This window comes from Bos javanicus, chromosome 27 (assembly GCF_032452875.1).
Source record: "Bos javanicus breed banteng chromosome 27, ARS-OSU_banteng_1.0, whole genome shotgun sequence".
NCBI classification, from domain to species: domain Eukaryota; kingdom Metazoa; phylum Chordata; class Mammalia; order Artiodactyla; family Bovidae; genus Bos; species Bos javanicus.
The window spans coordinates 19,784,907-19,810,337 of NC_083894.1; the positions used below are offsets into that span (position 1 = coordinate 19,784,907).

Here is a 25,431-nt window from a genome sequence, read left to right on the forward strand (position 1 = left end):
TTTACTTATTTACTTTTTTATGTAAAATAAGAAAGAGTGTGAAGCATGGTGTTCAGAGATAAAGATGCAAAAGTGTTACAATCTTTTTGTGTATCAGGAGGAAAACATGTGGTAGCACAATATATGAGGAGATATGATTTTACCTTTAGTAAAACTCACTCTAGGAAATTATAAGGTAGATTTTACAGACTTCTTTCCCAGTGTGTCCAAAACACCAATATATCACCTGGCTTAATAGAGTAAAACATAGATTAAAAATAGCATTTTAAAATCTCAGTATTTCTCTGCAGTAAGGAGCACATGGTTAGAACCATAAAAAACTGCAAATACTAACATTTTTGGTTTACAGGGAAAGTTGGAAACTTACACCAGAAGTTTCATAGCCTGACTTCTGAATGCTGAGCCTTTGCCAATATACAACATTTATTTTTGGCTCCATGTGTGCTTACAGAGTTTGCTTATACCAAGTTTTATGTAGTCTTTGATTTTTATCCAAAAGATTTATTCAACACCCCTAATGAGCTCCCTTTTCAGACAGGTTAGTGGCCTCTTGATAGGGGCTGAAATGTTTGCACCAATCTAGCTCATTTTAAATAAACATATAAAACCAGGGATGGCAATGGAGAGAATACACAGGAACCCAGGGTTGGGGCCTCATGTCACAGCAGGAATGATTCATCAGTAAGGCAGTCAGAGTTCCCAGGGTAAATAATTTCCATTTCACCACTGGACTGGAAGATAAGGTTAGAGATAACTTTTAAAAAATTAAGTTTTAGGCTTACAGACTTAGAGAACAAACTTACGGTTGCCAGGGAGGAAGCATGGGAGGAAAGGATAGCTAGGGAGTTTGGGATGGATGTGTACACAGTGCTACACTTAAAATGGATAACCAACAAGGACCTGCTGTGCAGTACAGAGAACTCTGCTCAACATTATGTGACAGGCTGGATGGGAGGGGAGTTCGGGGGAGAATGGATACATGGATATGTATGGCTGAGTCCCTTTGCTGTCCATCCAAAATTCTCACAATGTTGTTAATTGGCTACACTCCAATATAAAATAATTTTTTTAATTAAAATTTCCTACATCTTATATTTGGTAACATCTTAGAAATTATATGTATTAAACTCTATTCTTCCTAGTCCCCAAAATACTTGGGTTAGGGAAAGAACTTACAAGTGGAGGAAAACTCCCCATGAGGATAATAAATTACAAAACTTGATTATGAAGCCTAATCATATCTAGTTAATGGAGGACAAAGAAATTTCTTACAAAAAGGCAAAAGTAACCAAACTCTAATTTTATTTTACATTTACTGAGTCCAGTGATTCAGTTTTTCTAGGGATAAGTCTAAAAGACCCTATACTTCTTGAATTTAATAAACAGTTAGTGAATAGTAGGTTGTGGTTAATAATTTATTCAACAAATATATCAAAGAAGTTCCAAAACAAGCAATCACGCTAATTTAGTTAATTATCCAAAAGGTATGGGGCTCATTATTCAAAGTAATGATTTCAGTTTAGATAATAATCAGACCTCATAATAATGTAACCCATCTATTAGACATGAGGGAAGTTGTACACAAGTTCTGGCCAATCATTCAGTCATCAGCTATTAGTTATCTTATTTCTGTGGCAAGTACCATCCTAGGGAATGCATATGTAGAAATGAAAAGCTGAAACTAAGTCACTCATGGTCCAGTGAATGTCAGAATATGTAAAAGGTTATTGTATTATACCATGACAAGGGCCATGTCTCCCTAAGTGCCGGGCACTCTAAGAAAACACGGGAGTCATAAGACAGCAATCGCCTCAAAGAACTGGGAAAGGCTCCGAGGATGAGCTGACCTTCGAGTTGGGTCTTGGAGAATGAGCAGGTGTGTTTCTGATGAGGGAAGAGCTGGTCATTCTAGGCAAGGGAACTGCCTGTGCCAAGACTTGGAGTTTTAAAACCAGCAGATCTTTTAAGAAAGCTGAATGTTGCTGAAGTATGTTGAACTTGTTCAAGAGTACAAGGGCAGAAGATAGGATACGCGGGTAAATTCTCCCATGGTTTTCTGGTATCATCCTCATCTGTTCATTCCGTTTATAAAATAAGACTAAATGATCCCTGAGGTTCAACATTTTATGAGCCTATGAAAGGGAAAAGAATCCGATCTGAGTTGGAAAAAAGAGCTTGAGGGTGAATAAGGGTGTGGGATTGTTTCCATGAAAGTGAGGATTTGCAGCTGTCTCACACTAACTACATGGATTAAAAAAGAAAAAGGAAAAAAAAGAGACATTTTTCTGTTCTTAGTACATATTGACATATGCCTCCAGCACTGTTTGGAAAGGAAAGAAGATGACAATTTTCCTTCCCAATTACAGATACTTTTTTTTTTTTTTTGGTTTTCATTTTTCTTTTACTAGACTCCCTCTGCAAATGGAAAGGTTTTTGTCCTGGTCTCATTCTTAGACAGAAAAGTATGTATTTTACAACTAGGCAATCGACTTCTAAGAACCAGTTTTCTGTCATGTCCAGACAGGCACATATACAGGGAACCAGGGCCCAAGTTCTGGGCAGCACTGCTCTGAATCAAGGTTCCTTGTGGACTTCAGAAACTAAAACTGGACCTCAGGTTACTGGGATGAGAGAAAAAACCTGGAAACCTGATAGGCTGTTGAGAAATGAAAGAGACAGAGAAAACTATTTCCCATGTGGTACATAATCTCAATGAAAAACATAGAAATTGAAAAAATAAATTAGGTTGTCAAAGCCAAAGATATGGAATTTTTCTCACACATCCCATTGAAAATTACCATGAACACTTACATTCACGAGGAGAGAAATGAGTCTGTTGTTTATTTAAATAATTGAAATTTAATGCAAAACCACAGGGACTTAGTTTAAACTTAAGCAATAGGAAAAGATGATTACTTTTCCAAATGATAGTCCCTGAGAATATAGTTTTACAAGTAATGGAAATCAGAAAAAAAAATTTTTTTTTCTGATCTTTTAAAACTTGAAGTGTATCTATTTTTAAAAATTTTAGTATTCTAAGTCCTGAATACCTGAGATGTTTCGCTTCTCTGAGATTCATAATTAAAGACTACTGATGGCTCTGACATAAGCAATTTCATCCTAATTCCCCCTGTACTCTCAGATAGGAAACTTCTGCATTTCCCTGTTCTCATGCCTTTCAGAGTATGCTTCATTCACACTTTCATCCACCCAAAGCTTCAGTTCAGTTTAGTCACTCAGTCATGTCTAACTCTTTGTGACCCCATGGACTGCAGCATGCCAGGCCTCCCTATCCATCACCAACTCCCGGAGCTTGCTCAAACTCATGTCCATCTCATCCTCTGTCATCCCCTTCTCAACCCAAAGCTTAGCCACCTTTAAAAACTTTTAAAATTTTAATTATTTTTGGCTGTGCTAGGTCTTCGTTGCTGTGCATAGGCTTCAGTAGTTGTGGCACACAGGCTTAGGTGCCCCTTGGCATGTGAGATCTTCCTGGACCAGGAAATGAACCCACGTCCCCTGCATTGGCAGGAGGATTCTTAACCACTGGACCACTAGAGAAGCCTGCTTAAGCATCTTTTAAGATCAAATTCAAACCATCTCCCCTGTAAAATGTCCATTTGATCATCTCTGCTTGAATAGTTGTTTTCTGCTCAGAAATTCTTCATTGCCTATTACCCATCACTTAACTGGCAATTAACCCTGTGCTTGCTCTTTCTTTATGATCCTGAATCTTGTGTTGTCAACTCTCAGCATGAGCAGATATTTGTGTCTAACTTCCTCAACAGGGTTCATTGCTCCTTGAGGACAGGGAGCTTTTCTTTTGGCACCTTTACAGAATTGAGTTCAGTAAATATTTGGTGATTTGAATAATTGGTTAATTCACCATTTACCAGGCAGCCACCAAGTGAAATGAACTAACATAGACCCCGTGTCTTTTTCCAGCTTTGTCAGGAAGGCTGACAGTAAATCCACAATCAGTAAAATGTAAAGATCTTAACCCTTATACGTGAGTTGCTTATTTCTACAAATGAAGAATTTTGGGTCCTGACTGCATTTTTGTTGGTGATTCCCTCAGGCCTCACATGGACCCTCCAGGTTCACATTATGCTTATTTCCCAGCAGTCTTGCTGACATGAGCTGTCTTTTCTCTACAGTCCCTACAAAAATCTCATTTCACTTGGTTGGCTCTGATTGGATGATGAGAAAATTTCTACTCCTCCCTGTGTTTAAGTGATGGGACAGAATGAAAGAGGTGGATAGGTTTGGGTGGTACTGATAAAAAAAAACAAAAACAAAAAACGATTGTTCTATTGACAGAAAAACAAACCATTGTTCTGTTACCAGCACAAATGTAAATTAATACTGAGTAACAAAATAACATATATCTGCTATAACTTTCTTGCTCACCTATGTAAAAGTTGAAACTACTCTCTAATGTAATGAAATTAATGGCTTTTCCTTTAAAAAGAAAAGAAACAGCTATGTGTCTTTTCTAAAATTTTCTCTTAGTAGTCACAAAACCCCAAAACACAACAGGAATAAGAACAAATGTACCAGTTTTGAGATGCTCTCAAATATGGAATACAAAAATATTGGTGTTTTTTCTTTGTAGCAATTTAACTTGTTTCTTAAAATTCACTCAGGGCAACATTACCATCAGTTAAAAGGCAGACTGTTTCAGGATAGGTGAAAAAAATTCAATACTGTAGCCATTAGCTACAAGTCACTATTCATATACAAATTACAATTAAATACAGTTGAAAATTCAATAGCATTCACATTCATCACATTGCAAGTATTCAGTGGCCACATGTGGCTAACAGGTGGGACAGTGCAGATGAAGTCTATTTCCATGGTGGCAGGACAGTCTATGTGCAACAATGATTTAAACTATGATACTTACATCCAGAATTTTATCACAGGTTTAGGACAACTAAATCACAGATTTAGGACAACTTAAACAGGTAAAAGCGAATTCTGAGCCAGTTACAAAGAAAGACTTGAGATTTTTTACTTTTCTCTCCTTAGGATCTAGATGACTTCCAGTTTTCTGAGGTTGGCTGGATGCCCTTCAGTGGCTATAGTCAATTGTCCCATCCTGGTGTGACAGCTGAGTCCTTTGTGGCTGGACCCTAGAGTCTCCAGTGAGCAGTCAGTATTCATTCATCTCCATCTCCTACTGGAATAGAACGTTCCCTCAACTCATCTTCATCGTTGATTTGCCTTGCTGAAGCCACCATTTTGCACGTCTGTAGTTGGAGCCAAAGTTATTTGCTCCTGGGGCTTCCCAGGCGGTGCTAGTGGTGAAGAACCCACCTGCCAATGCAAGAGACAAAAGAGATGTGGGTTTGATCCCTGGGTTGGGAAGATCCCCTGGAGGAGGGCTTGGCAACCTGCTCCAGTATTCTTGCCTGGAGAATGCCATGGACAGGAGACCCTGGCAGGGCTACAGTCCATGGGGTTGCAAAGAGCTGGACACGGCTGTAGTGACTTAGCACGCACGCACTTCTGCTGGGACCACAGGTACACAGTGGCTCTTCCCACTGCCACCGCGGTCAGCACAGCTTTCCCATGGAATCTTTTTCTTTCTTGTGGAGATACAATTGAGGTACAACATTGTGTAAGTTTGAGGGGTACAACAGTGCTGATTTGATACATTTCTGTGTTGCCTCCCTAGCCTCAGTTCACACTTCAATCACGTGACACAATGATCACTTGTGTGTGTGTGTGGTAAAAGAAATTAAGACTTAGTCTCTTAGTAACTTTGAAGTTTATAAATACAGTGTTATTGCCAATAACACATTGAATCTTTTTGAAAGTGGCAGAAACAGAAAAATCAGATCAAGAGCATACACTTGGATAACTCTGGTCCCCTTTGTGCTTCTGGGCTTTTTAGGGGACAAGGAACACCAGGGATCTCTGTGCAGATTTTCATACCCCAGACCAGGGCTTTGTGGTTGCTTTCCAGAGAGTGAGAAAGAAGAGCATAGGAGAATATACTTTGTCCAAGAGAATCCTTTATTATTTGCCTGGGCGGGTGAGGGCTGGCTGAGGAGTGCAATCAAGCCCTGGAAGACAGGGAGCATGCTTCTGCGGTCAGTCAGTGCCTATATTTCTCCAATTCGACAGTCCAACCTGTAAGTCATGGATTCTCCTAGGTTGGCTTTTCCTTGCTAAGTCGCTTCAGTCATGTCTGACTCTGTGCGACCCCATAGATGGCAGCCCACGAGGCTCCCCGGTCCCTGGGATTCTCCAGGCAAGAACACTGGAGTGGGTTGCCATTTCCTTCTCCAATGCATGAAAGTGAAAAGTGAAAGTGAAGTCGCTCAGTCGTGTCCGACTCTTAGCGACCCCATGGACTGCAGCCCACCAGGCTCCTCCGTCCATGGGATTTTCCAGGCAAGAGTACTGGAGTGGGGTGCCATTGCCTTCTCCGTAGGAGCCCAATATTTCTTTAGCGTCCAAATTGCCTGAGTCCCTAAAGACAAAGCCTTTGCATGCTTCACCTATAGCACGCTTCCTGGCACCTGGTCACGCTGAAACATTTGGGACCTTTTGCTGACACAGATTTGCCTTTGACAGCTCTCACTGTACCGTTTTACATTTTCAGTCATCCCATTCAAATGTGTCAATGCCCTTATAAAATGACCGCTTGAAGCATTTCCAAAAGTAACTTAACTCTTTTAATTTGAAAATATAGGATATAGGAAAAGGCAGATTTTCCATAATTGAATAAATTAAAATAGTTTAAAAGGGATTTTGTATAACAGCTTCACTGAGCTGTAATTGACTAGCACTAAGGTCATTGTAATTGACTAGTTCTACAGCTTGATAGGTTTTGACACATATGGAAACTTCTCCACAATCGAGAGTGAATCATTACCCATAGTTTCCTTGTGCCCTTTGTCATCTCTGACTCTTTTTCTCTCTACTCTCCTCCAGCTAACCCCCTTCCCAGTCCCCAGACAACCACTGTTCTGCTTTCTGTCATTATAAATTAATTTGTATTTTCTCGAGTTTTATATAAATAGAATTATACAGTGTCTAGTCTTTATGTGTATGTGTGTGGGTGGGTGAGAGTCTGGCTTCTTTCATTTAGCATAAGTATTTTGACATTCACACATGTTGTATGAGAAAATAGCTCATTTTTTAAAAATTGCTGAATAGTATTCAATTGTATGGTTATGTTACAATTTCTATATCCACTCACCTGGCAATGGACATTTGAGTTATTTCTAGTTTTTGCCTGTTATAAATAAGCATGCTAGGAGCATTCATGTACCAATCTTTGTATAGACACATTCTTTTGTTTCTTTTGGTTAAATACCTGCAAGTGTGTTTTCCTGAAAGTTTTACTTATGTTTTAGATTCGAAGGATTCTTTAACAAAAGAAACCGCTTTCATCACACACAACAAACAAATTTGATATTTAATAGAGGATTATTTGACTTAATTACAATATACAGTCATTAAGAGAAGAGAAATAAAAACAATAGAGAAAAGTAACAGCATATACATCACCAAATTGGGCTGAACAACATTCAGAGTTAAACAGCCCTGGCAAGTCCCTGATTAACAGCAATGTGTAGTTCCAATCGGGAAATGTCCTGAGCAACGTGTCCACACCATGACAGACTTCAAATTGCAGTTTGGGGCACTCAGGCTTATAATCCCAGGCTGAAAGCTGGTATCGTCATCAGTTTGTAAGCAAAAATGCAGGTTTTTTTTTAACTTTTACAATGCTGTTTGTTTCACCTTGTGAGTTGCAGGATTTTATTAGCCCCTGGGAGACTGGACAGACCTCTAGGAGCTCAAGAATTCTAAGACCCACTCCCTTTCTCTTCTAAAGTGCTGCCTGACTTGCTACGCTTGCATGAAGGCACGGAATTGGGGTCAGAAGCCTGCTTTCCTGCTTCTGAAGCCTGAACAAGACTTCCTCCATTTAAAATTCCCTAACAGGGTGGAATGGCTGAGTCAAATGGAAGGTATATGTTTAACTATTTAAGAGATTACCACACTGTTTTCCAAAGCGTTTGCACCATTTTACATTCCCAATAGCAGTGTGTTAGAATTCTAGTTGCTGAACATCTTTGCCAACATGTGATATGGTTAATCTTTTGAATTTTAGCCATTTTTATAGGTGTGAGCTGGTATCTTATTATGTCTTAATTTGCATTTCCGCATTGACTAATTATTTTGAGCAAACTTTTATGTGCTTATTTGCTGTTCATGTATCTTCTTTGAAGTGCCTATTCAAAATTTTTGCCCATTTTAATTTACAATTTTTTCCAGTTTTACTGAAATATAATTAATATATAACATTGTATAAGTTTAAGGGGTTCAGTGTGATGATTTGCTCCCTGTCTATACTGTGAAATGCTTACTGTAATAAGGATAGTTATATCCTTGACTTGCTTCTGACCTTTGGGAGAAAACTTTCAATCTTTCATCACTGAGTATGACATTAGCTATAGTTTTTGTAGATGCCCTTTATCAAATGAATAAGTTCCAGTCCATTTCCAGTTTGCTGAGAGTTTTTTTTTTTTTAAATCAGAAATGGATGTTGGATTTTGTCAAATGATTTTTCTGTATCTATTGAGATGATATTCAAAGGTTTTCTTCAGGGCTTCTAGCTAAAAAAGCAAAATGGCTGTCTGGGGAGGCCTTACAAATAGCTGGGAAAAGAAGAGAAGCGAAAAGCAAAGGAGAAAAGGAAAGATATAAACATCTGAATGCAGAGTTCCAAAGAATAGCAAGAAGAGATAAGAAAGCCTTCTTCAGCGATCAATGCAAAGAAATAGAGGAAAACAACAGAATGGGAAAGACTAGAGATCTCTTCAAGAAAATTAGAGATACCAAGGGAACATTTCATGCAAAGATGAGCTCGATAAGGACAGAAATGGTATGGACATAACAGAAGCAGAAGATATTAAGAAGAGATGGCAAGAATACACAGAAGAACTGTACAAAAAGATCTTCACGACCCAGATAATCACGATGGTGTGATCACTGACCTAGAGCCAGACATCCTGGAATGTGAAGTCAAGTGGGCCTTAGAAAGCATCACTATGAACAAAGCTAGTGGAGGTGATGGAATTCCAGTTGAGCTATTCCAAATCCTGAAAGATGATGCTGTGAAAGTGCTGCACTTAATATGCCAGCAAATTTGGAAAACTCAGCAGTGGCCACAGGACTGGAAAAGGTCAGTTTTCATTCCAATCCCAAAGAAAGGCAATGCCAAAGAATGCTCAAACTACTGCACAATTGCACTCATCTCACACGCTAGTAAAGTAATGCTCAAAATTCTCCAAGCCAGGCTTCAGCAATACGTGAACCATGAACTTCCAGATGTTCAAGCTGGTTTTAGAAAAGGCAGAGGAACCAGAGATCAAATTGCCAACATCACTGGATCACAGAAAAAGCAAGAGAGTTCCAGAAAAGCATCTATTTCTGCTTTATTGACTATGCCAAAGCCTTTGACTGTGTGGATCACAATAAACTGTGGAAAATTCTGAGAGATGGGAATACCAGACCACCTGACCTACCTCTTGAGAAATCTGTATGCAGGTCAGGAAGCAACAGTTAGAACTGGACATGGAACAACAGACTGGTTCCAAATAGGAAAAGGAATACATCAAGGCTGTATATTGTCACCCTGCTTATTTAACTTATATGCAGAGTACATCATGAGAAACGCTGGACTGGAAGAAACACAAGCTGGAATTAAGATTGCCGGGAGAAATATCGATAACCTCAGATATGCAGATGACACCACCCTTATGGCAGAAAGTGAAGAGGAACTCAAAAGCCTCTTAATGAAAGTGAAAGAGGAGAGTGAAAAAGTTGGCTTAAAGCTCAACATTCAGAAAACGAAGATCATGGCATCCGGTCCCACCACTTCATGGGAAATAGATGGGGAAACAGTGGAAACAGTGTCAGACTTTATTTTTCTGGGCTCCAAAATCACTGCAGATGGTGACTGCAGCCATGAAATTAAAAGATGCTTACTCCTTGGAAGGAAAGTTATGACCAACCTAGATAGCATATTGAAAAGCAGAGACATTACTTTGCCAACAAAGGTCCGTCTAGTCAAGGCTATGGTTTTTCCTGTGGTCATGTATGGACTTCACAGTTGGACTGTGAAGAAGGCTGAGTGCCGAAGAATTGATGCTTTTGAACTGTGGTGTTGGAGAAGCCTCTTGAGAGTCCCTTGGACTGCAAGGAGATCCAACCAGTCCATTCTGAAGGAGATCAGCCCTGGGATTTCTTTGGAAGGAATGATGCTGAAGCTGAAACTCCAGTACTTTGGCCACCGCATGTGAAGAGTTGACTCATTGGAAAAGACTCTGATGCTGGGAGGGATTGGGGGCAGGAGGAGAAGGGGACGACAGAGGATGAGATGGCTTGATGGCATCACCGACTCGATGGACGTGAGTCTGAATAAACTCTGAGAGTTGGCGATGGACAGGGAGGCCTGGCATGCTGCAATTAATGGGGTTGCAAAGAGTCGTACATGACTGAGCGACGGATCCGATCTGATCTGATCTGAGGGTGGCATAGTGGTAAAGAATCTGCCTGCCCATGCAGGAGACACAAGTTTGATCCATGACCCGGGAAGATCCCATGTGTCAAGGAGCAACTAAACCTGTGGGTCACAACTGTTTAGCTTGTGCTCTAGAGCCAGGGAGCCGCAAATACTGAAGCCCGCATGCCCTGGAGCCGGTGCTCAGCAACAAGAGAAGATACCACAGTGAGAAGCCTGCGCTGAAACTGGAGAGTGGGCCCCAGTCACCACAACTAGAGAAAGGCCTGCACAGCAGTGAAGACCCAACACAGCCAACAAATAAACTAATTAAATTAATTTTTTTAAAAGAGAGGGTTTTTTTTTTTTTCAGTCTAATACTATGGTGAATTACACTGATTTTTGATTATTAAAAAAGCTTGCCTACCTGGGGTAAATAGGGTTTTTATTTTTTTAATTTAATTTTTATTTTACGTTAGAATTGATAAGAGTTTTTAAAACAGAAATTAATCAAGTTGGGTTTGAGTTTAATCTACTTGACTGTTATCACAGCACAGTGTATTAACTCATGAAAGATTTTTTTCTAAGATTTTTTCAAAAACTCAAAACTTAATTTTTCAGAGTGAAATAACCTTGAAATAGATAAATTTGTAATGATCATTAGATTGCCAAGGTTAAATGCAACGTGTTCTATTTTTCAGTCTTCTTAGAAATGAGAAAATATTTGAAGTGTCTACTTTTCATGAGTTGTTAGGCATTTCTGAACATACAATTTTTCCAGCCTGCTGCTGCTGCTGCTGTGTCACTTCAGTCGTGTCCGACTCTGTGCAACCCTATAGATGGCAGCCCACCAGCTCACCAGAATCTCCCTGAGATTCTCCAGGCAAGAACACTGGAGTGGGTTGCCATTTCCTTCTTCAATGCATGAAAGTGAAAAGTGAAAGTGAAGTCGCTCAGTCGTGTCTGACCCTCAGCGACCCCATGGACTACAGCCTACCAGCCTCCTCCATCCTTGGGATTTTCCAGGCAAGAGTACTGGAGTGGGGTGCTATTGCTTTCTCCATTTTTCAGCCTAGGGCCAACTAATTTGCAAGATTCCGTACATTTACACAACTCTCCTCCCGCCTCTATTTGGTGAGAACATTGGCTGGGAACCAGCATAAACCCACTCCCTTTTGGAATCATTTTTCCTCCAAGGAGGCTGCAAGAACCCTGTTCTGGGTGATGCTGGTAGTCCACAGGGGGCGACATAAAAAGATTAAACAGTAATATCACCCATTAGCTACTGCTCCCAGAGAGATGCACAGGAAATATTCACTACCAAATTTCAGTTGAAACTCAGAGCAGGAGATGACTGTTCTCATCAGAAGGGAATTAAAAGACTCCCCCAGGCCTCAGAGGCAGTAAGGCTGACGGTACCACTGAGCAAGTTGCCAAAATGAGAAGGCAAACAATGAGCTTCCTGGCTGGGGACACTGAGTCCACAGCCATCAGCTGTTTCATTAACCAGTAAATCAGGCTAAGCAGGCTGGATGGAATCCAAGGCTTTGGAAGAAATGGTATGATCAAGACTTCATCCTCAGGGATGTTAACCAAGTACCTAAGCAAGGACTAGGAATATTTGCAGTACAATGGCTAACAGTGTAGGATTTCAGAATAGGGAGACAGTGTCCGAATATTGCCCACTCAATTTCTGACCTCTGTCTCTTTCTATTTTCCTTCTGAGCCTCCTTCAGCTTTCTTGTTTGGGTTATTGAGAGGCAAGGTACAAAAGGCAACTAGCACATTACTGATGCATCAGTTTGCAACCCCATGGACTGCAGCATGCCAGGCCTCCCTGTCCATTACTCAAGCTCATGTCTATTGAGTTGGTGATGCCATCCAACCATCTCACCCTCAGTCGTCCCCTTCTCCTCCTGCCTTCAATTTTTCCCAGTGTCAGGGTCTTTTCCAGTGAGTCAGTTCTTCACATCAGGTGGTCAAAGTATTGGAGTTTCAGCATCAGTCCTTCCAATGAATATTCAGGACTGATTTCCTTTAGGATAGACTGGTTGGATCGCCTTGCTGTCAACCCTCTCAAGAGTCTTCTCCAACACCACAGTTCAAAAGCATCAATTCTTTGGCAGTCAGTTTTCTTTATAGTCCAACTCTCACATCCATACATGACTACTGGAAAAACCATAGCTTTGACTAGATGGACCTTTGTTGGCAAAGTAATGTCTCTGGTTTTTAATATGTTGTCTAGGTTGGTCATAAATTTTCTTCCAAGGAGTCTTTTAATTTCATGGCTGCAATCACCATCTGCAGTGAGTTTGGAGCCCCCAAAAATGAAGTCTGTCACTGTTTGCAATGGTTCCCCATCTATTTGCCATGAAGTGATAGGACCAGATGCCATGAACTTAGTTTTCTGAATGTTGAGCTTTAAGCCAACTTTTTCACTCTCCTCTTTCACTTTCAGCAAGAGGCCTTTAGTTCTTCTTTGCTTTCTGCCGTAAGGGTAGTGTCACCTGCGTATCTGAGGTTATTGATATTTCTCTTGGCAATCTTGAGTCTTCATCCAGCCCAGTGTTTCTCCCTGCATGTGTGCTGAGCTGCTTCAGTCATGTACAACATAGTTGTAAAGGAGGAAGATGCCATTCATCACCCAAGTGACTTCTAGGGACAGATTTTGTTCCATAGGAAGATTCTTTGTGTTGCCCTAGACTTTGTCAACAAAGGTCCGTCTAGTCAAAGCTATGGCTTTGTATGTAGTCATGTATGGATGTGAGAGTTGGACTATAAAGAAAGCTGAGTGCCAAAGAATTGATGCTTTTGAACTGTGATGTTGGAGAAGACTCTTGTGAGGGTGGATAACAAGGCGATCCAACCAGTCCATCCTAAAGGAAATCAGTCCTGAATATTCATTGGAAGGACTGATGCTGAAACTCCAATACTTTGACTTGCAGAGCAAGTTGACTTGCTCTGCACCCTGCAGAACTTGGAATTCCCAAGGCAAACTGGGTGTAAAGGAGTAGAGAAGTGAATGTAAACGAGAAAACCAGAAGTAAGAAGTAAGGCTGGTTGAAGGGCCAGTGAGAACCCCTGGTGTGAATGCACTGGCACTTCAACAGCAGGAATGCCTGAAGTTTTAAGTAAAAATTTTATTAACCTTCCCTATATATTGCACAGGTATGCAAAATTGAAACTTCATTTCTCTATAAGAACTAAATTTTGTGTGTCCTTTTTTTTTTTTTTTAATGAACAGTGACAAAAATAATCTGATTCAGGGTTAGCTCAGTTAGAGTAAAATTCCATAGATGGTGGTGATCAATGATTCAATCATTTCCTGCATACTAAGTTGCTTCAGTCATGTCCAACTCTTTGCAACCCTATGGACTGTAGTCCACCAGATTCCTCTGTCCATGGGATTTCCCAGGCAAGAATACTGGAGTGGGGGTTGTCATGCCCTCCTCCAGGGGATCTTTCCGGCCCAGGGATTGAACCCACGTCTCTTATGTCTCCTGCATTGGCAGGCAGGTTCTTTACCACTAGTGCCGCCTGAGATTTTGCCCTCACTCATTGCCTATGCTTCCTCAACTCTTTTCCTCCTTTCTGCCCAGGCAGTGACCTGAGTTCCAGAATGAAGAGACTTTAACAATCATCCAGGCCAGAAGAGGATGCTGGGTCCTCAGTCAGCCTGTGTCCGTCTCTGAAATGATGCTGAGCTTCACCCTCTCCCATCTGCCTCTGGATGTACCTGCTTGTGCTCAAGGGACCACTGATCTCCCAATAACCCTCCTGATGATCTGTTCCATGCAGGCCACTCTGGGTCCTGCTCACTGGGGTGGAGATCCCAGATTCCTTCATGCCCCCTGGCCTGGATGTCATCCTCACCCTGCTCTCAGGGGCTGTCGTACTTCTCTGTCTCTGTCCCCATGAAACCCTGGCAGCCCCTGAGGCTGCCCTTGGGCCAGCTGTCTGGGCATCTCTCAGATTTTGCTGCTGCTACTTTCTCTAAGAGACTTGCAGGCTTCCCAGGCTTTGCTTTGAGAGGGAAGAGCTAGTCCTTTCCCGCCTCGGGTTCTCTAAACCCATCTTGGATTTCCAGTTGTCTTCACCACTGGACTCAGCCTAGGCGGGAAGTGAAGCATCAAACACTCACAGACTCACCCTCTGCCTCTTCGCTCCCCTTTGAAGTTCTTTCCCACGGCAGGAAAAGTCTTTCATCCTCTTCTTGTGTGGCTGAATATGGACTCTTCATCCTTCTCTTCACCATATATTGTTTGAGGGTAAACTTTACGTTTTTCTCCCTCGGGCTTTGGATGTTGATAATTAAAGCTCTGTTTTTGGAATTGAGAAATCATTTTTTTCCAGGTATTGTGGCTCTCGGCTCAACTCTCTGCTATTCAAGGGCTTTTGAGGTCTAATTTTTTATCTGACCTCCTTTTAAGTGAAAGGTACTACAGCTGCTTGAGTAGTGGGAGGAAAGATAATGGTAAAAGGAAATGTAAGGAAATAATTCATATCTCAAGTATGAATATGAATAATTCATGTCTCAAATATTATTCACTACATTGATATGTTTTTTCAGATTGGTAGTACTGTGCTGGGTGATGTGAAATAAGCAATCCTAAAAATTAAAACAATATATCCTCAGTATCATTATATATCATCTCAAATATCTGGTCTGAGATGTTTTATGAAGAACTAGAGAAAGAATTGAGTTACAAGTCTAAGATGACAAGCCATGATAGAGAGGCAATGGGACCCTAAAGCCTATGTTGAATTTCTTCCTCATATAAAAATCTGCAGAAAAATTGAAAAAGATACATGTATCCCACTGTTCATTGCAGCACTATTTAAAATAGCTAGAACATGGAAGCAACCTAGATGTCCATCGACAGATGAATGGATAAAGAAGTTGTGGTATATATACACAATGGAATATTACTCAGCCATAAAAAGGAATGCATTTGAGTCTGTTCTAATTGGGAGGATGAACCTAGAACCTTTTATACAGAGTGAAGTGAGTCAGAATGAGAAAAATAAATATCGTATATGGAATCTAGAAAAATGCTACTGAAGAATTTATTTTCAGGGCAGCAATGGAGAAACAGACATAGAGAATAGACTTATGGACATGGGGAGAGGGGAGGAGAGGGTGAGATATATGGGAAGAGTAACATGGAAACTTACATTGCCATATGTAAAATAGATAGCCAATGGGAATTTGCTGTATGGTTCAGGAAACTCAAACAGGGGTTCTGTATGAACCTAGAGGGGTGATATGTGGAGGGGGATGGGAGGGAGATTCAAAAGGGAGGGGGATATATGTATACCTATGGCTGATTCATGTTGAGGTTTGACAGAAAACAACAAAATTCTGTAAAGCAATTATCCTTCAATAAAAAAATAAGTAAATTTAATTTTTAAAAAATCTGCAGAAATGTGGGCTTGCATGGGGCCTGGACTGTGGGTTCCAGCTAATTTGATCTCAGAGAGTGAGCATATCCCAGCTGACATCTGGGTGAAAGAGGAAACGGTCAATAAAGGTTAGCTAATTATAGTAGTGGTGGAAGTACAAATCACAGTGCTAGGAAGGTTCTTGAAGAAGCCATTACCCCGTGCCAGCTGGGTGGGGAAGAACAACAGGGTTCAAGGCCACTGCAGGGGGATCTCCTTAGCAATGCTTGCCCTAGGTGAGAGAAACCGAGACTGAGCCCCTAACCCACCTTCGATCTCCTACAAATCATTACCTACGACATAAAACAGAGCTTCAGAGGACCTCAGTGTGGTCACTGATCAACGTCTGGTTTGCTGACCTTGCAAGCAGGTGTAGTCTCTGAGCATCTTTTGACTTGCTCTGGTTGAGTACTTTTGGATCCTCTGTAAGAGAATAAGTATATTAGTCATGGTTCTTCAGAGAAACAGAATCAACAGGAGATATATATAGTAAATGTATAGAAGCTATCATACATATATAGTTAATATATAGAAGATACCACAGGATATATTATATACACATAGTTATATGTTAATTTTGTAATCTTAATATCCTGTATATATTTTATTATCCTCTTCCCTATTATCCTATAAAGATATCCTATTATCCTATATGTACTCCCTACATCAATTTCATATATATATATCTATGGTATCTCTGTATTTAGGTCTAGATTTATTTTGAAGAATTGGCTCATGTGATTGTGGGGCTAGGCGTCCAGAATCTGCAGGGCAGGCCAGCAGGCTGTAAATTCCAGCAGGAGTCGTTGCAGTCTTGAGCTCAAAGGCAGTCTGGAGACAGAATTTTTTGCTCTTTAGGGACCTCAGTCTTTCCTCTTAAGGTTTTCAATTAACTGGATGGAGCCCACCCACATTATGGAAGGTAATCTGCTTTTCTCAAAGTCTACTGAATTAAATGTTAATCACAGCTAAAAAAAAAAAAAAAAAAGTTGCCTTCATGGCAACAAGTAGACTGCTGTTTGACCCCACAACTGGATAACTTAGCCTGGTCAAGCAGACATGTAAAGTTAGCCAGTAAAATGAGGGGTTTTGCTTTTATTTTCTTTAGAGGCAAGGACAGCAGAATTCATGACTGACATATTATTTCATCAGCCAGGTTTGAATATCAATGGAAAGATGCATGCATGCATGCTCAGTTGTTCAGTCATGTCCAACTTTTTGTGACCCTATGGACTGTAGCCCACCAGACTCCTCTGTCCATGGGATTCCCCCCGCAAGAATACTGGAGCAGGTTGCTAGCTCCTCCTCCAGGGGATCTTCCTGACTCAGGGATAGAACGTGCATCTCCTGCATTAGCAGACAGATTCTTTACTACTGCACCACTTGGGAAGCCCAAGGAAAGATGGATGAGCCTCAAACTAAAGGAGTTCATGAGAAATTCTGTGGACTCTGGACTCAAGCAGAGCTGTTTTGCAATCCAGAAAAATGTGACCTGGAACTGGGGAGAGAGGCATCCTGACCACCCCTGTGGGAAACCCAGCAAAGCCCCTCCCCTTCCAAATGGTCAACCTGGAAGTGCAAGGAAAGGAATCCCTTGGCATGCGTATCAACCTTCTCACTGAAAGCTCCAGTAGCAATGACGATAAAGAGGTTATCTCCCAGGTGGGGCTTTCGTAAGACAGAGGCTGGAGTGGAGCTTGAGGAGAACAGGTGTTCCTGGGTGTATCCAGCAAGCGTTTAGGAATGTCTAGACACTCCTGGGGGGAACATTACTGGAGACAGGAATTTCTGTCTGGGCAAATGGAGACATGAGCCAGTGGAAGTCATATCCACAGGCTAGAAAGACCCAAAGACTTCTGACTTACACTCCTCTTACTTTATAGACTGAGAATTCAATTAGTCTCCAGGCAATTTTTGTGAATTTCATAGAAAGTCTTACAGGTATTGCTATCTATATTTTTCTACAAACTGTTTGAACTCCACCTGATCTTTAAAGTCAAGAGTCTAGAGCTCAGGATGAGCAAAAACATGCTTAAAGCCTACCATATAGATGTTTAGACAAGTGTGTTCATGTTGCACAAAATCTGGTCTTTGGTCAAACTGATTGTGTTGTTCTGAGGGTCAGTTGACTTAGCTTAATTGACTTAAAGCAGTAAGCTACCTAGTTGATAAGCAAGAGCACAAGATATGGTGTAAAAGAACTATGAATTCAAATTCCCATATCACCTTGACACCTCTGTGACCCGGGTTAGTTATTTAATGTTTAAAATCTTCATTTCTTCTTCTCCTTATGGGCCTGTTATGAGCTTTTCACATAGTAAGGACTCGACAAACAGTAGTCGTTAACGTCACTATTGTCTATTTCATCTACCACCCTTTCCATTTTTCCCCCTTTAACTTCAACTGACATCTATTAAAGTAAGTGATAAGTATCTACTGTGATCCTTAACTCAGGTGGGCATTTGGAATGAGCAGGTATTTGTAAATATTGTTGGGGAGGGGCACCCTTTTTGTTTATTTTTGGCTGTGCTGGGTCTTTAGTTGTGGTGCCTGGGCTTTTCACTGCAGTGGCTTCTCTTGTTGCTGAGCCTGGGTTCCAGGGCACGGTGGGCTTTTTCATTAGTTGTAGCACGTGGGCTCAGAAGTTGCAGCTTCTAGGCTCTAGAGCACAGACTGAGTAGTTGTGGCCCATGGGCTTAGTTGCTCTGCAGTGTGTGGGATCTTCCAGGATCAGGGATAGAACCCGTGACTTTTGCATTTCCAGGTGATTCTTCACCACTGAGCCACTAGGGAAGCCTCAGGGACACCATTTTTGAATGTCACAATGAGTGGGGTGTTCCATGGGTATTTAGTGCCCAGAGATCAGGGATAACAGATGGTCTGTGGGTCAGACTTGCACTATGAATTAATTGTCCCACCCCCAAACACCGTTAGTGCCGATTAGTGAGAACTGTTGTGTTTTGCTTTCTGCCTATTTTGAGTTAGAAATGAGAAGTGAGGTGGAAGAGGAGATAGGCCCAGGAAGAGAGGTTTTCAAGAGCTTACAGGTGACAGGCAGTACTCCAATTGCTTTGAATTCACTATGCCTGGATTCCTCATAACAATCCAGTCATTAATTCCCATTTTACAGGTGAGGAAACTGAGGCACAGAGAAGTTAAGCACTTCCCAAGCTTATTCCCTGCATAAGTGGGAGAGCCTGAATTCAAGACCAGGCAGTCTGGCCCTAGAGGCCGATGCTCTTATGTGGATCAGCTTCTCGAATTTGAGAACCCTGCTTATTGGAGACCTCCATCAGCTATTGTGAATAGACTGTTTTCCCTAAATCCTATGTTTTTTTTGAAATAGCCCCTCAATTAGTCTGTATTGTAACTGATAATGCAAACACAGCTTCTATGGATCAATTAGGAACACCTTTTTCTGGATACCTAACTCATGTTGAGGGTTTCCCTGGTGGCTCAGATGGTAAAGAATCTGTCTGCAATTCGGGAGGCCTGGGTTCGATCCCTGGGTTGGGAAGATCTCCTGGAGGAGGGCATGGCAACCCACTCCAGTAGTCTTGCCTGGAGAATCCCCATGGACAGAGGAGCCTGGCGAGCTACAGTCCATGGTGTCACAAAGAGTCGGACACGACTGAGTGACTAAGTACAGCACAGCACAACTCATGTTGATCATTTATATTGGAAGAGGATCATCTATTACTCCCCCCACCCCCATGTAGAACTCAGGTATTATGGACTCAAATGTTATTCCATACTTAAATGTAATGTGCTTGGATCATCCCAAAGCCTCTCCTGCCCACGCTGCTCCACGGAAAAACTGTTTTCCCTAAAACGGGTCCCTGGTGCCAAAAAGGTTGGGGACTACTGCAATACAGTGTAAGGAGTAGGGTGATTAGTACCATTGTTTGCAGAACATTCTGAGGAATGACCCAGAAATGTTGTCATCATTTGTGAAATCTGAGCACTAAACAACTTCTTACAGTACGACTTTTGGACTATCATTCATTCATAAGTTGGTGATTATTCACGCAGACTCTGAAAAGTGACCAAGTGGTCAGGAACGAAATTTTGAAAATAAACGTGATCGGTTTTATGGACAGAGGATCGGGTTCCTCTGTCTGCTCTGTTCAAGCTCTTGAAGCAAGTCTTTACAAGGGCAAGACAGCCAATCAATACATGCCGAATCTGAAAGCAAACGTGCGTGCTGCTGCGCACGTTAGATCCAGGTCAGAACCTTGTTAGTTCACCGTCTCGCATGAATCTTGTTCACCATTTTTCTTTACAAAAATATTCTCTCTGCCAAAGAAGAGATAGAAAAATTTCCTTGCAGGGCCAGTATTCAAAATTACTCATTATCTCCACAAGAAACCTTCATGTAACCCAAGAACAACTCTTTATCTGTTTATTAAAAATCTCAAATTGTCCTGGTCACAAGATCTGTGTTTATATGCATGTTGTTAGTATTTAGCATCTGCATCTAAATTTTAAAAAGAGGGAGTTTAAGATAAGGTTTTATTAATTATGTATGACCCAAACACCAAAGACGCATCTCAGATTTTTACTAAAAGATCAGTTAAATAATTTTTATAGCACATTGGCTTTGAAGCACCATAGAACCTTCCTCAAAGCTGGATTATATTTCATAGAAAAATCTTTCAGTGTTGTTTTTTTTTTTTTAATTTGATTGTAAAAATATTGTTGCCAAAATCCTGACAGCTCAAGAGGGCGTGCCCTCCTCTTTTCTTTTTCCAGCTATTGATGCACATTCGTGATATTGTTTTTATTGTTTCCTCATGGAAAATAAGCCCAATTTTATGCTTGAAAAATGATTACTTTTCAGGAAGATTACATTTGACTTGAAATTTTAGGAAGTACATATTTAAAAGTTCTTTTAACTCTTCAGTAGTTTAAAAAAAATAAACTAAAATTTTCTCCACAAAAAAATTTGCTTTGACTCTTGACACTATGACATGCTTATTGATTATTATTTGTTTTTATTTGAAATGACCTTTTAAAGGACACATTCTTTGCAATTGTTAAAATATGTAATATAAATAGTTGTAAACTATAAAAAACCAAAATTATAATCTCCCACAAATCCACCACCCAGATGTAATTGTTATGCCTATACTTTTTCTTCTTACTTTCACACATACTCACAGACTCATTTTTTTTTGAACTTTTTTTTCTTGCTATTAAAAACAAAAAAGATTTTAAAATCTGGTACATAAAATTCCTGATTCAAGTACTTCAGGATGTCAGGAAGGTCTCCTTCACATGGTCATTTAGGATCTCAGATTCTTTGTTCTAAACTTTTTATTTTATATTGGAGGATAGCCAATTAACAAGGTTGTAATGGTTTCAGGTGGACTGCAAAGGGACTCGGCCATACATATACATGTGTCCATTCTCCCCAAACCCCTCTCCCATCCAGGCTGCCACATAACACTGAGCAGAGTTCCCTGTGCGGCACAGTAGGTCCTTGTGGGTTATCCGTTCATACACACTCATTTTGAAAAACAACTCAGATCACACTGTATATACAGTTTAGTATCTGGCTTTTTGGCTTAAAATTTTGTTATAAGCATCTTTCTATGTCATTAAATATCCTTTGGGAAAAAGCTTTCAAGCTCATATAGTATTCCATATAGAGCCACACCACATTTTATTTAAAAATTCTATTTATTTTTGATCTCTAATGTTTCTAATGTTCTGTTTCACTAATCAAAACGTGTCAGGGAAGTCTTGAGTGAACTGGAACTGGGGCTCAGAAGCTTCCAGATTGTTGGCAGGCAGAAAGAATCCTGGCTCCATAGGGCTTTGTTGGAATTACTACAAATACTTTCATAGAAGCTGATGAACCTACTGAATTTACAAAAATTTGAACTGTGCACAGATACTTGCAAAAGTCTGATGATTAGGGAGCCTGTGATGATTATCAATCTGCCCCACACATGTATCTAACTCCATCTAAAGAGAGGGAAACTTATTATAGATGAAAATGGGATCAAAATGTAAAGTATATCTCAGCATCAGGGCTTGATGTCAGGGGAGCATGGTGGTTCTGGGCCCAACATTCTATTTTAAAACCTTGCCTGTTCACAGAGTTAGCACTCCTTCTGTGCTGGCCCGGAGGTTCCCCTTTGGCTCCTAGAAAAAGGGCAGAGCTGCCTGCAATCCACAGTGCGCTTGTTCTCTATATCTGGTGTAGAGCAAGGCCAAAGAAGACATTGGTATTTGGCATCAACGACTTTATAAGAATCCTGGAAGTGAGGATGCTGTTTCTTTGCAGAAACCCAAATGTAGCTCTCACTTGATCCTGGGTATCTAGTCTGCTTCGAGCTAAGACTTGGCTTCTATAGAGACGGGTGCCCTCCTCTATGCAGATCCTCATGGACAGCTGGGGCTTATTAGTGTTGAATAGGATTTTCCTGAGTTTATAATCATTAGCATTACTACCCTCCTGAGGAAAGAGCTCTTGGCTTCACTCCAAATCAGAAGTTTTAGCTGCCTCAGGAGAAATATAAGAATTCCGGAAAACGTCTTTCAAGTGTTTGATATGTCTCCAAATCTCCTCGGGTCGCTGAAGATCACAGCATTTTCGGAAAGTTCCCAGTGAATATCAAGTTTGGATTTAAAAATTCCAATAGCAGTATTATCTGCAGCTAGAATATCTGTGTGATTTTGCATATAAGGAAAGTTTGCAAAAACTTCTAAAGAAGAGGTTCTCCAGGAGAAGTTTGGTAATACACAACACCATTGAAGTCTTAGAGAGATTCTATTCTGTGAAGACAGAGGGGCAACGTTTATCCAAATGGCCTGTGCTTCATCACAAACATACCAGTACCATATTTGAGGAATTAAGAATATGATCCTGAGTTCACTTATTATTTTCTGTATAATTAATATGACAAATATAGGAAGTGGATCAGTCTCCCTGAGGCTACTTTTGGCATTTCCACAGGCTCTGTTGCCATCTTATCGGTCTACTTTTCACCTCCTTGATGTTATCCTTATCATTGCTGTGGAACTTCCTATCTTCCTCCTCTGGGTCTCCCTTCAATTTCCCAGCCTCTGCCATGGTACCTTGTGCATGACCATCAGTCAGTTCATATCAGTGCTTCTTAACTAAATGAATGGCTGGTTTCACTTTCTGCCCTAGCTCAGGTCAACATAGTCAGCCATTTCAATGATGTAGTCTCTTCTCTCAGAGAAGGCAATGGCACCCCACTCCAGTATTCTTGCCTGGAAAATCCCATGGATGGAGGAGCCTGGTAGGCTGCAGTCGATGGGGTCGCTAAGAGTCGGACACGACTGAGCGACTTCACTTTCACTTTTCACTTTCATGCATTGGAGAATGAAATGGCAATCCATTCCAGTGTTCTTGCCTGGAGAATTCCAGGGACCAGGGAGCCTTGTGGGCCGCCGTTTATGGGGTCGCACAGAGTCGGACACGACTGAAGTGACTTAGCAGCAGCAGCAGTCTCTTCTCTCACTCCCCACTGCCCTCCAACTCTTGCTGCTTTCTTCAATTTCTTCTGCCCCACCAGCTGGTGGTTCAGAGAATTGATGAAACATGGGGATAGGAGGCAGTTTAAGCATCAGAAAGTGCAGTGTGGCTGACTGGGGTCAACACAGCTTGTGATCCAATAAGCTCGATAGTGATTGGGGTTGGGGGTCAAGTCAAAGAGGATTCTTCAGGGAACTATTAGATCAAACCCAAATGTTTACTTATTTATTGAGATTTCTTTCCTTATTTTTATTTCTAGCCTATTCTATGTTAACTTATCCTAATAAATGGAATGCAATTCTTGACTCATTTTTCACCTAATGCTGATTTTATAGCTATGATGAATGGAAGCTATTTTTGTGAGCCAACCTGGAAATTTTTCTTAGCACTAGGCTATTTATATTTTTCAGATTTATATCTTTTTACTCACCAATTTGTGTTTTGGGTGCTTTAAAACACCTATGCTAATATGTAAGGTCCAAAAGACTTATATGCAAAAATTCGTCACTATAAGACATAGAAAAACCCTGAAATCACATAATTCCAAGGTTATTATCTCTTTCAGAATGTATCCCCTCAGAATGGATATAGAATTCCTAGCACTGATGGAATTCTGAGATGGAAGCTACCCTTGAGATTATGTAAGCTGGTGACTTTCTCATTTCATAAATGAGGAGCCCAAAGTCAGAGGCTGAATGGAAACCGGAGAGCTCCTGACACTATTCTTATTGTTCTTGTAATAAGAAATTATACCCTGGGTCAGTTTTGCCATATGCAAACATTAGTTTACTGAACTTGTTCTAATTGCCTCCCAGAGTGGGAGGAGGATGAAATGATAAAAGGTATGTGAAGAGGACCTGGAAGTTTAAAAACAGGTACAACCTTGTATTGATTCAGTAAACATTTATTTGGAAGGTTGCAGTGCAATGTGCCTAGGATGTACTGGACAAAAAGAGATAAACAATCAATGTCTCTAGCTAAAGAATTTACAAGCCAGGTAGAAAGGGAGATGAGTAGGAGCTAGAAAAAAAAATTGGATAGATATTATTCTAAGAACTACGAACAGTTTTGTGAAATATTAGTTATGGTGAAACTTTACACACAAGTTTGCAAGGAAAAAAAGGCAGGAGAAGTGGGGCACATTTCTTCTCTTTGACTTTTCCAAATTCATAAATGGAAAAAAATAATACCTTGTAATGGATGTGGGGTGTGTGTGTGTGCATGTGCTCAGTCCTGTCAGATTCTTTGAGACCCTAGGGGACTATATATAGCCTGCCAGGCGCCTAAGTCCATGGCATTTTCCAGGCAAGAATACTAAAGTGGGTTGCCATTTCCTCCTCCAGGGGATCTTTCTGATGCAGGAATCCAGCACGCGTCTCCTGCATCGGCAGCGGGATTCTTCACCACTGAGCCACCTGGGAAGCCCTTATATAATGGATGCTTTGTGTCTGTATCTTTCAGTTCCTTTAGAGCTAAGTGAGGATGGCAAATGAGAACCCAATTTAGTGCCAGGGGAAAGCGTCACTTCCAACAGTGAAGTCACAGGTTGATGTGAGATGCCTGACTTAACAGCGCGTTCTAGGGCGCTAACACTGTTGCTACATTTCCAGCTTCGTCCCTAGTGCCTTGCCGGCTGTGCTGAAACAGTCAGAGCCCATCGGGCCACACTGCGTCTGGAGTGCTCGTGGCAGCCTTTTTTCCTGACCCACCCTTAAGTCTCACCTATGCCGGGACGCTCTGGAAGGAAGCCGATGGGCAGTGTGGAGCAGCGCCTGGCCCCTTCTGTCCTCCAAGAGGCCACATCGGACACAAGGCCCCCATTGTGTCTCGGGGAACAGTGACCCCCATAGTCCTGCGCCGGCTGGCCTTCTCCGGGGGAAGCGAGCGGCATTGGCTCCCGCGACCCGAGCCCGGCCAGGGGCGCGGAGGCGGCGGCAGGCGGCTCGGGTTGCCG

The 25,431-nt window shown here is 41.2% G+C and overlaps 1 long non-coding RNA gene across 1 annotated transcript; it reads right to left on the minus strand.

Moving 5' to 3' along the window:
• On the minus strand, positions 1–25,343 carry LOC133239922 (uncharacterized). Its single transcript, XR_009734032.1, has 3 exons — positions 25,200–25,343; positions 16,327–16,390; positions 1–5,319 (listed from the first exon to the last, which is right to left on the minus strand). It is a non-coding gene; the product is annotated as an uncharacterized LOC133239922 (long non-coding RNA).
• Positions 25,344–25,431: the final 88 nt, after the last annotated feature.